The sequence below is a fragment of the Cervus elaphus genome, chromosome 30 (assembly GCF_910594005.1).
Source record: "Cervus elaphus chromosome 30, mCerEla1.1, whole genome shotgun sequence".
Lineage (NCBI taxonomy): Eukaryota > Metazoa > Chordata > Mammalia > Artiodactyla > Cervidae > Cervus > Cervus elaphus.
The window spans coordinates 71,866,742-71,879,276 of NC_057844.1; the positions used below are offsets into that span (position 1 = coordinate 71,866,742).

The window sequence follows — 12,535 nt, forward strand, 5'->3', positions numbered from 1 at the left end:
CTAACTCAGTAAATAAACACTGGCAAAATGCTTCAGTTAATCCTAATTGTTACACTAATTTTGCTTTGGTTATCAAAATAAATTTTGCTAAGTGATACTTTTTAAATAAATGTAATTATAACCTCTCTAATTTGTTTCTCACAAAATGATTCACATCAACTCATATTTTGGGAAATTTCAGATTCCTGTCATCTTCATGTTGTGAGTTTACTATCATGGTAATGTCATTATGTTCATAGGTGTATCAGGTATGACAAGCACAGACTCATGCTTAAGCATCCAAGAAGACCAGATGGATGCAAGCAGGAAAATGGCAGGAAAATTACATAATGACTAAAGATCACTTATCATTATTCACTTTATTTCCCTTCTCAGAATCCACAAAAACTATATCCTAAAGGCTACAAGATTGGAAGATTAGAACTAATTTCTAATGAATATCTAGTCCTTTAATGATCAAATTTAAAGATATTGAAACTACACACACACAGATGATTTTGGTGAAGCAACTCCTGAACATCTCCTGTTATTCAGACCCCTGAACTTCTTTAATAATTGAGGCTCTAGGAAGCCAGCCTGCAGCTGAGACTTGGGACCTCTACCTGCTCTTCCTGACCTCTGTCAGAGGTGACTTCTTCCCGAGACCTGTACAAGCCACAGCTGGACCATGAATGACAAGACGCTGGGGCCTGAGTTTCTGCCATCTGGATGTGTGGCTCTGCTGTCCTCCACAAGGTGCTGGCTCACCAGAAGCACAGGATGTGCCCACGCCATGAGCTGGAGCCACCAGAAGCTTTTGCCCTTGGCTAGGCCTGATCATTATAGCTTATGTTTCAGTTTTCCTGTCTTCGGCTTAGGAAATATAGATGCAGAAACTGTCTTCCAGTGACACTTTTTCAGACCCAGTGACAACCTCTCTGAGCCTCTAGACTAGCTTCGCTTTAGAGGGTGAGTCTTGGGATTAAAGGGGTTTATGCAGGTGAAAGAACCCAGTCATGATGCCAGGTGAATAACCAGGAGATGATGATTCTGAGCCCCAGGTTCTGCAGCGTCACATCACCTGGGAAAGTCCACCAGGTGCTGCAGGAGGGTCCACTTGTTAAAATGCAGATTCTGCTTCAGGAGTGCTGGGGGAGCTAGAGAGACTGTATTTCCTCCAAGCTGCCAGGTGATGCCCTATTTCCCAGACCAAGCTCTGAGGGGCAAGAAAGTTGCATTATTATTTAATCTGTTGTGCTTCAGAAACATTAAAATCAGATGGCAAATTTTTGCACATTTCTTATGAATTTTGTGATCCCCCTCCCCAGTCATTTTTAAACTTCTCGAAGTAGCAATACTGAAATGAAGAAAATATGTCAAAAATGTTAAAGGAATAGTTTAAATGCTTGTAATTTCTCTGATGGAAAAATGCAACTTGTTAACATTGGCAAGATTCAGAAACACTACAAGTACGATTTGGCCTAGAAAGTGTTGAAAGCAGTATTGAAATTTTTTAAGATGAAAAGGCTGTTCAGAGGTGAATAGTATGTGAAAACTACCTCTTTAACTTTCACCAGATGTGAGAACCTTAAGGTCTGAGAGACCCAGGTTTGGTAAAGAGTATAAAATACAAGAACAAAAACAATGAGAAAAACCAGCTCCTCACACAGTGACTACAAAAACTGAACTATCAAAGACTGTCAAAAAACTAAACTTATTCACCAGTGAGCTGAGTGTAAAAAATGTGCCATCAGAAGTTCAACAGTTTCTTCCTTGCTCTAAGAAACATTAAAAGAATATACGGTGTTTGCAGAATATTTCCTTGGGCTTTGAGATAGACTAGGCTTCCCAGGTGGCTCAGTGGTAAAGAATCTGCCTGCCAATGTAGGGAGAAGCAGGAGACACAGGTTCAATCCTTGGGTTGGGAAGATCCTCTGGAGGAGTAAATGCCAACCCACTCCAGTATTCCTGCCTAAAAAAATTCAATAGAGAGAGAAGCCTGGCAAGCTACAGTCCATGGGGTCACAGGGAGTTGGATACAACTGAGCACATTGTAACTAGAACTGTGATTTCAAGTTTACAGCCTTGTAGTAATAAAAGTTTTCTCAGAAGTCTCCAAATGAAATATTAAATATCTATCATTAACTCCCTTCATACACATGCCATGACTCTTCATCCAAACAACATGAGGCCTCTGCTGGAAGATCTCCAGGGATGTAGAGGGAAGGGGGATTCACAAAAACAAGGGGACTATAATCCATTTTTAGACTGTTCTGTTAGGGCTTTCTCACATTAAACTGAATCTTGTCTTCCTGGAACATCCAGCCTCTGTTACGTATTCTGCCCTTGTCACCACACAAGGTGAACCTAATTTCTCTCGATAGGATAGCCTTTCAACTCCTTAAAGGAAGTGAATCATATCTTCTCCAGCAACTATACCTTGGTGCTTCAGTGATCCCTCATAAGGCATGGTCCTATATTGGCTGTGGCCTCTTGACCAGACTCAGAGGGTCAATCTCAGTTCATACCTTGGGCCCAAGTCTTGCTTCATTACCTCAGGGTAAAGTGGTATCACCACCTCTCCTATTCTGCATAGCCAGTCACAAAGCTGACAATCACAGGCAATTCTGTGGTTGTCAAATTATAGGCCAGATCACATTTTGGACACATCACTTCCATCTGTACTGCACAGGCAGATTTTTGTGAACAAATGAATAATACATGTAAACTACTCTAAGAGTGCATCCCTTCTGACCCAGAAACTCCATGCCTGCGAATGTATCCCCAGGAGTCAGTAAGTGCATCAAACTGTTGAATGTAGCATATTTATAAAGTCATTAGTAGAAAACAACCTGAACAAGTCTGAAACAAGGCTATAATGTATTATGCACAATTTTTATTTTTTCTGTATGTTCTTTATTTGTATACACTGTTTATTACTTGCTTAAAAATGTAAAGTAGAGAGGGAAGAAGGGGGAGGAAGAATAAGGGATGAGAGGGAGGAGGGGGAGTCCCCCTTCACTGAAGACCATGATATCCAAGAACCAATCAGGGTCCTCCTAACTGCTCTGGGTTCACATTTTTCTGTCTTGTCCACAAGATAGAATATCATGAAAGATGACACTGAACTTGTCAAAATACAAATTCATGATGATTGTATTTTAAGAACTGAGCCTATACTCTAAGCTGGACTCAGTCACCTCTAAAATTCTGAAATCTGACTCACACCTAGGATGCCTCAGTTTACTTAATATCAAATTGTAATTTAAAACATGGAAGTTCCCACATCTGGTCTTGGCCCTATCTTTTTCTTTAAGCAACAAAAATGGTATATTTATATATCATAAAATATCAAGATGTATTTCTATTGAGATGTATTTAACAGCTCGTAGAATGCACCACTTCAGGTGTACAATTCAATGAATTTTAGTAATTTTACTGAGTGACGCAGCCATCACCAAAAATCAATTTTAAAACATTTTTATGCACCAATTAAGAGCCCTCCTGCCATTTACAGTGACTCCCTAGTCCCCCTTCCAGCCTCATATAAACACTAATCTACTTTCTTTCTCTATAACTTTGCCTTTTCAAGACATGACATCCAAATGGAATTGTAAAATACGGGGTCTCTGAGTCAGGCTTCTTTCACTTAGCTTAAGGTGCCAAGGTTTCTGAGGTTCACCAATGAAATAGCATGTGTCTTTCTGAGCTCCATTTTTTAACCAAAGAAGAGGTCTTAGGCATCAGCAAAAAAGACCCCATATCAGGCCACGCCACACCTGATCTTGAGGGCAATAGCACAACTGTTCTGTGACTCTTCAATATTGTGAACTTCTTCATATATGCTCATGGTTAGCTTCATTAATGGTTCCTGAACCTAATTCTTTTGCTAAGAAACAATCATTGGTTTGATAGCCCTACAGAGAGACAGAAGACGGTGTTTGCTAGGACCAGTGCATTCTCTTGGCAAAATTCTACTAACCTTTGCCCTGCTTCATTCTGTACTCCAAGACCCAATTTGCCTATTACTCCAGGTATTTCTTCACTTCCTATTTTTGCACTCCAATTCCCTATAATGAAAAGGACATCTTTTTTTGGGTGCTAGTTGTAGAAGGTCTTGTAGAACTTCATAGAACTGTTCAACTTCAACTTCTTCAGCATTACTGGTTGGGGCAGAGACTTGAGTTACTATGATATTGAACGGTTTGCCTTGGAAATGAACAGAGATCATTCTGTCATTTTTGAGATTGCATCCAAGTACTGCATTTTGGACTGTCTTGTTCACTATGATGGCTACTCCGTCTCCATTTCTTCTAAGGGATTCTTGCCCTCAGTAGTAGATATAATGGTCATCTGAGTTAAATTCACCCATTCTAGTCCATTTTAGTTCGCTTATTGCTAAAATGTCAATGTTCACCCTTGCCATCTCCTGTTTGGCCACTTCCAATTTGCCTTGATTCATGGACCTAATATTCCAGGTTCCTATACAATATGGCTCTTTATGGCATAGGACTTTACTTCCATCACCAGTCACATCCGCACCTGGGTATTGTTTTTGCTCCATCTCTTCATTCTTTCCGGAGTTATTTCTCCACTGATCTCCAGTAGCATATTGGGCATCTACCAACCTGGAGAGTTCATCTTTCAGTGTCCTATCTTTTTGCCTTTTCATACTGTTCATGGGGTTCTCAAGGGAAGAATACTGAAGTGGTTTGCCATTCCCTTCTCCCTCGTGGAGGAGAGTTACGCCAGAGAATGCACTGGTCAGAGGAAAACACCCTCTTCCAACAACACAAGAGAAGACTCTATACACAGACATCAGCAGATGGTCAATACCAGAATCAGATTGATTATGATTCTTTGCAGCCAAATATGGAGAAGCTCTATATAGTCAGCAAAAACAAGATTGGGAGCTGACTGTGGTTCAGATCATGAATGCCTTACTGCCAAATTCAGATTTAACTTGAAAAAAGTAGGGAAAACCACAAGACTATTCATGTATGACCTCAATCATATCCCTTACGATTATACAGTGGAAGTGACAAATAGATTCAAAGGATTAGATCTGATAGAGTGACTGAAGAACTATGGACAGAGGTTCGTGACATTTTCATGAGGCAGGAATCAAAGCCATCCCCAAGAAAAAGAAATACAAAAAGGCAAAATGGTTGTCGGAGGAGGCCTTACAAATAGCTGAGAAAAGAAGAGAAGTAGAAGGCAAAGGGGAAAAGGAAAGATATACCCGTTTGAATGCAGAGTTCCAAAGAATAGCAAGGAGAGATAAGAAAGCCTTCCTCAGTGATCAGTGCAAAGAAATAAAGGAAAGCAATAGAATAGGAAAGACTTGCCTGGAGAATCCCAGAGAAGGGGGAGCCTGGTGGGCTGACATCTATGGGGTCACACAGAGTCGGACACGACTGAAGTGACTTAGCAGCAGCAGCAGCAGCGATATCTTCAAGAAAATTAGAGATACCAAGGGAACATTTCATGCAAAGATGGGCACAATAAAGGACAGAAATGGAATGGACCTAAAAAAGCAGAAGATATTAAGAAGAGGTGGCAAGAATACACAGAAGAACTGTACAAAAAAGATCTTCACGACCCAAATAATCACGATGATGTGATCACTCACTTAGAGCCAGATATCCTGGAATGTGAAGTCAAGCTGGCCTTAGGAAGCATCACTATGAACAAAGCTAGTGGAGGTGATGGAATTACAGTTGAGCTATTTCAAACCCTAAAACATGATGCTCTGAAAGTGCTGAACTCAATATGCTAGCAAATTTGGGAAACTTAACAGTGGCCACAGGACTGGAAAAGGTCAGTTTTCATTTCAATACCAAAGAAAGGCAATGCCAAGAATGCTCAAACTACCACACAATTGCACTCATCTCACACACTAGTAAAGTAATGCTCAAAATTCTCCAAGTCAGGCTTCAACAGTATGTGAATCATGAATTTCCAGATGTTCAAGCTGGATTAAGAAAAGGAAGAGGAATCAAATTGCCAAAATCTGTTGTATCATAGAAAAAGCAAGAGAGTTCCAGAAAAACATCTGCTTTATTGACTATGCCAAAGCCTTTGACTGTGTGGATCACAACAAACTGTGGAAAATTCTTCAAGAGATGGGAATACCAGACCACCTGACATGCCCCTTGAGAAATCTGTATGCAAGTCAGGAAGCAACAGCTAGAACTGGACATGGAACAATAGACTGGTTCCAAATTGGGAAAGGAGTACTCAAGGCTGTATATTGTCACCCTGCTTATTTGACTTTTATACAGAGTACATCATGCAAAATGCTGGGCTGGAAGAAGCACAAGCTGGAATCAAGATTGCCGGGACAAATATCAATAACCTCAGATATGCAGAAGACACAACACATATAGCAGAAAGTGAAGAAGAATAAAGAGTCTCTTGATGAAAGTGAAAAAAGAGGGTGAAAAAGCTGGCTTAAAACTCAACATTCAGAAAACTAAGATCATGGCATTCAGTCCCATCACTTCATGGCAAATATATGGGGAAACAGTGGACACAGTGGCTGACCTTATTTTGGGGGGCTTCAAAATCATTGCAGATGGGGACTACAGCTATGAAATTAAAAGACACTTGTTCCTTGGAAGAAAAAATTATGACCAACCTAGACAGCATATTAAAAAGCAGAGCCATTACTTTGCCAACAAAGATCCATCTAGTCAAAGCTATGGTTTTTCCAGTGGTCATGCATGGATGTGAGAGTTGGACTGTAAAGAAAGCTGAGCACCAATGAATTGATGCTTTTAAACTGTGGTGTTAGAGAAGACTCTTGAGAGTCCCTTGGACTGCAAGGAGCTCCAACCAGTCCATCCTAAAGGAAATCAGTCCTGAATATTCATTGGAAGGACTGATGCTGAAGCTGAAACTCCAATACTTTGGCCACCTGATGTGAAGAACTGACTCATCTGAAAAGACCCTAATGCTGTGAAAGATTGAAGGCGGGAGGAGAAGGGGACGACAGAGGATGAGATGGTTGGATGGCATCACCGACTCAATGGACATGAGTTTGAGTAAACTCTGGTAGTTGGGTATCAACAGGGAGGCCTGGCATGCTGCAGTCCATGTGGTCACAAAGAGTCGGACATGACTGAGTTACTGAACTGAACTGAACAGCGAGTCAGAAGCCAGGAGTGCTGGGTTGAGCTCAGGCTTTGAATCCAGTGGAGTGTAGAGGTGCTGGGTGGGGAGGACAGTAAAAGATTCACTCTCCTGGTGAGAAGCAGGATCTAATCCAAGCAATGCTTTAAAGAAAAAGGAGCATGATCTCTCCTAAGAGGCACAGCAAACACGCCATGCAAGGGCATGGAACAAAACTGGTCCAAAAGAAGACAGTGTCAAGTAGAGCCCGGAGATGGTATTCAGGCTCAAAAGGATTCCTCTGTGCATGAGAGAGCCACTAAGGGAGGTGGGCCAGAGTTGTATCATTCTACATAAACTAATTCAGCTTGGATGAACCTGAGAATAGGAGCTCTAGCTACAGAAGTCTGGGAGCTTCATATTTTCTTTGTTTTCGGTGTCATCAATAGGCTGCTCAACAAAGGTTACAAAACTGATAGAGTAACAGAAAGGATTAATAGAAAACCACTAGTGAAAAACCACCAAGTCATGGTCCTCCTCTGGCTTTCAGCAGCAAGAGGTCTTTAGGCAACTCATTCAACCTCCACTGAGAGGCAAATCCCTTATCTGTAAAAGGGAGATTATGACAATCACAGGATAAAAGATGAAGATAAAAGAGATCATGCATATGCAAGTACGATTTATATTATGAAGTAACACATGTGAAAGGTGTTATTCATATTATCCTTACAGGATTTTAGAACTTTGAGGGGCATGAAAGGTCACCAGGCCTAGTCTTCCCAAACTTTGTCCTGGGAAGCATTTGAGATGCTACAGAGTTGCCTTGGAAGATGAAGAAGAAGAGGAAGTGGAGGATAAGACACTCCACCTGTCTGCCTTACTGCCCATCCCCTCCAAACAGAGCCCTTTACATTCATCTGGATGTTCATTTAGAGATGGCATTTCAAGAAGGGGTTCTGTACCAAATAGAAATGTTCAAACCCCTTTGTAGACCAAGCTACTGATGATGGAGGAGACAAGGTCCCACCTTGCTCAGGATGATGCTATAGTATTAAGCATACAATATTTCACCATGAGGTGGGTGCTACTGCCAAGCCATCCTGGGATTTCCATCCAGCAGACAGAGGAGACAAGGAAATCTCACTTTTCAGGGCAACTTCCTGCACTATTCTTTGCTGCCTGTTATTTTCACTAGGGATAGTACCCATCTTACCTCCCTCTCATCACTTTTGATTGTGTACCCTTATTCTGATAAGAGACCCTCCTCTCTCCTCTATTCACCCACTAAGAAGGTCCCCAGTCCCTACCCTGTCTGTCCAGATCTCAGCCTTAGCCCTTTTCCCCTCCCCAAACTCTTGCTGACAAATGTAGCTCCCAGAAATCTGCCACTCACTTAAACTCCTTTATCTTTAGTGGACAAGCTTGGAATAATGGTGCTGGCCTGTCAGGAACCCTCCACAGCCCTGGCCACAGCTAATGGGCCAAAAATGCCCAGGGGAAGCTAACCACTAACTAGCCACCAAGTCATTCTGATTTCCCCTCCTAAGAACTATGAGGCCAGGAGAGAAGCAGGAAAGTGAAGCAGACCTGCCACACTCAGTGAAGATGAGAGGCAAAGGGGCTCAAGAACATGCTTGCATCCTATGAGAATGAACCCAGCTTCCATGAGGACCCCAGTTCCCAGCTCAGTTCCAGGAAAGTCAGCATCAAGATGCCCATTTCCTTTCCATCAAGCCCTCATCCTCTGAACTAACTTGGGTAGATTCTGCCATTAGCAACCCAAAAGCCTTGACTAAAACAGTCACAACAGGTACAACAAAAGACTGCATGCTAAAATTAGTTGGAGAAATGAGACATTCTTGTAAAGTTAAATTTTCAAATTACTACTTAGGAAGAAACTATTAGTGAGAACCTTTTTTCATGAGGACTACAGAGTTTTGTCATCTTAAAAGACAGCAGAAATACGTCTTTTATTGAAACTCAGATCTAATATTTTGAGTATCAGTGGTCTCATTGTGTTCCCCCCCACCTTTGGTTTGATCACTTTTTAAACACGGTAATGTCCTTTGGGGCTACTTTCAGTTATCTAAAATACACTCCAACCTCCACCAACCTACTATTTTTTAAAAACACTTTTGTAACACTGTACTTTCAGTTGATATATTTTGCTGTTGCCACCACCTGCCTCCACCCTCCATCTTTATGTTTAGAGCTGAGGATGGAAGAGACTCTGCAACCAAGTAGGGCCTAAAAGAAGACTCCACATGCTCCCAGCAAAGGCATATACAGTTCTTATGTTTAAAGACATAGTTTTTTTCTGACACTTTGTTTGATGAGGATTATTTCTGCATTCTTCCAGATTCCACCAGAGGTCCTGGTCTATTCTCAGAATATATCATGGTATAATCTATTTAGTGTTTTAACAATGTTTCACATGTAATAGACTTGAATTCACATCAAGATTATATACCTTTTGTAAACATGGACCATATTTCATACACCATCTATAACAAAATGTAAACTTCCAGGTGTTGGTGGTCATAAACCCAGTGGCTTTTTAACCTTTTTTGGTTTAAGATTTGAAGTCTTCTGTGCTTCTGGACTCTTACAAAAAACAGAACAAAAATCAGTAAAATGAGTATTTTAAAAGTGGCTCTTACTGAAGTAAGACATGAAATCCACTCAGTGACCAACTTGGTACATGTCAATGTGGGGGAAGTTAGAAAGATTAATCTGATCACTACAGAGTCTACCAGTGCTAGTCTTCTTAGAGTTATAAACATATGGGTGAAACTACCAATCTGTGGAAGGCTCCTGTGGATCCAAATGAAGTTACATCAGAAATGGGTCAATACTCACAAGAACAATGCTTCTCAAATTTTAATCTGTACAGGAATTTCTGAGGGATCTGCTTAAATGCAGATTCTCAGGAGCATGTATGAGGTCAGAGATTCTGAATTGGAAACAACTCCAGAGTGATGTTGATGTTGCTAGTCCAGGGACCATACTTTGAGCAGCAAGGAAGGAACTGAACATTTCTGATAATGTTCCTTTGTCACCCATACCTGCCCAGAAGGAAGTAAAGGATCTTTGCCTTGATTTACCTCTGTGTTTGTTTCCAAAGCATCTAGTATTTGACAGAGTGTTTTGCAGCTGTGCTTTGAGAGAGATGCAGTGATCAGCTCTCCTGAACAGGCTCTGACCTGACTACAGAAATGTCCCTGCACAGATGAGACTGGAGGTGTCTGAAAGTGACCTTTACTCCATTACCATGCTAAGATCTCAGTCCCAAGAGGGATCTGTACTCCACTAGACACAATTCCTGCTACATGCAAAGGATTGTGGAAGACTGTGCATGACCCAGTTACCCCAACTGTTTTGGAAAACTCTGTCCATTTCCTAGAGCTATGGTGATGAGCCCGCCTCCTACTTATTAAAGTTCCTTTACTTCTCCCTTCCCTTGAGGAGAAGGTGTTTTGAGAGCATGAGTTCTCCTTTTATCCTTTAGTCAATGAATAAAGTTTCTGTTCTACTATACAGGACCTGATTTCATAAGTGGCATTTGCAACTCCAGACAAAGGACCCATTGAGGGGTCACTGATCCAGTGAAAATCAGCTATACCTTCTGTCTCAAGAACATTTATATTAATCTTGTCTTACCTACATGTAAAACTATTGCCTTTTTAAATTTCATTCTTTGCTTCCAGGAGCTAACAACCACTTTACTCCTTTTTATTCACACAAATTAAATTAGAATATCAACATTATTAGGACAGGGGTTTTGTCTATTTTATTACTGCTGCTACCCCAGTGCCTGGACCAGTGCCTCACTGGAGCACATCAAATAGAAGGTGCTTGAGCATATTATGAGTGAATCAATAAAACAAGCCATTCTGCTATAAATAAGTGGTTTGTTTTCAAATTCCAATCTCTACTGACATTTCAAGCAATCTTTTTTTTTTTTTTTTTTTTAGCTATTGTTTTCCAACCTGGGGAAGTTTGTTTCAAAGTGAAGTGTCTGATTCATCATACTGTGACCAACAAAGTTCATGAATGATTCCCAGGAAATAAAGATAAAATCTGGGTAAAAGATAAAGTCTAACACATCTTTCCCTTGTGTTGAGTTTCTTGTGCTCATAGTAAAACAAGTGCAGAAACCTTGCATCTGAATCTTCAGACCAGAGTCCTAGTGGGAAATAGCTTTAAGATTGTGGTGGGGGTCATGTGCACTGACAGTTGAGTTCAGTTCAGTCGCTCAGTCATGTACAACTCTTTGTGACCCCATGGACTGCAGCATGCCAGGCCTCCCTGTCCATCACCAACTCCTGGGGTCTACTCAAACTCGTGTCCATTGAGTCGGTGATGCCATCCAACCATCTCATCCTCTGTCGTCCCCGTCTCCTCCCGCCTTCAATCTTATCCAGCATCAGGATTTTTCAAATGAGTCAGTTCATCGCATCAGGTGGCCAAAGTATTGGAGTTTCAGCTTCAACACCAGTCCTTCCAATCAATATTCAGGATTGATTTCCTTTAGGATGGACTGGTTGGATCTCCCTGCAGTCCAAGGGACTTTCAAGAGTTTTCTCTAATATCATAGTTCAAAAACATCAATTCGTTGGCGCTCAGCTTTCTTTACAGTCCAACTCTCACATCCATACATGACTACTGGAAACCATAGCCTTGACTAGATGGATCTTTGTTGGCAAAGTAATGGCTCTACTTTTTAATATGCTGTCTAGGATGGTCATAACTATTCTTTCAAGGAGCAAGTGTCTTTTAATTTCATGGCTGCAGTCACCATCTGCAGTGATTTTGGAGCTCCCCAAAATAAAGTCTCTCACTGTTTTCATTGTTTCCCTATCTATTTGCCATGAAGTGATGGGACCAGATGCCATGATCTTAGTTTTGTGAATGTTGAGTGTTAAGCCAACTTTTTCACTCTCCTCTTTCACTTTCATCAAGAGGCACTTTTGTTCTTCTTTGCTTTCTGCCATAAGGGTGGTGTCATCTGGCTATCTGAGGTTATTGATATTTGTCCTGGCAATCTTGATTCCAGCTTGTGCTTCATCCAGCCCAGCATTTTGCATGATGTACTCTGCATATAAGTTAAATAATCAGGGTGACAATATACAGCCTTGATGTACTCTTTTCCCAATTTGAAACCAGCCTGTTGTTCCATGTCCAGTTTTAACTGTTGCTTCTTGACCTGCATAAAGATTTCTCATGAGGCAGGTAAGGTGGTATGGTATTCCCATTTCTTGAAGAATTTTCCACAGTTTGTTGTGATCCACACAGTCAAAGGCTTGGGCATAGTCAATAAAGCAGAAGTGGATATTTTTATGGAACTCTCTTGCTTTTTTGATTATCCAACGGATATTAGCAATCTTAATCTCTGGTTCCTGTGCCTTTTCTAAATTCAGTTTGAACATCTGGAAGTTCATGA

General features: G+C 41.0%; 1 protein-coding gene across 7 annotated transcripts in view; it reads right to left on the reverse strand.

The window, feature by feature from the left end:
- LOC122686751 (ATP-binding cassette sub-family C member 4-like) overlaps positions 1 to 12,535 on the reverse strand; it is a 2,082,459-nt gene that overhangs the window by 1,830,395 nt on the left and 239,529 nt on the right. The window lies entirely within an intron of this gene.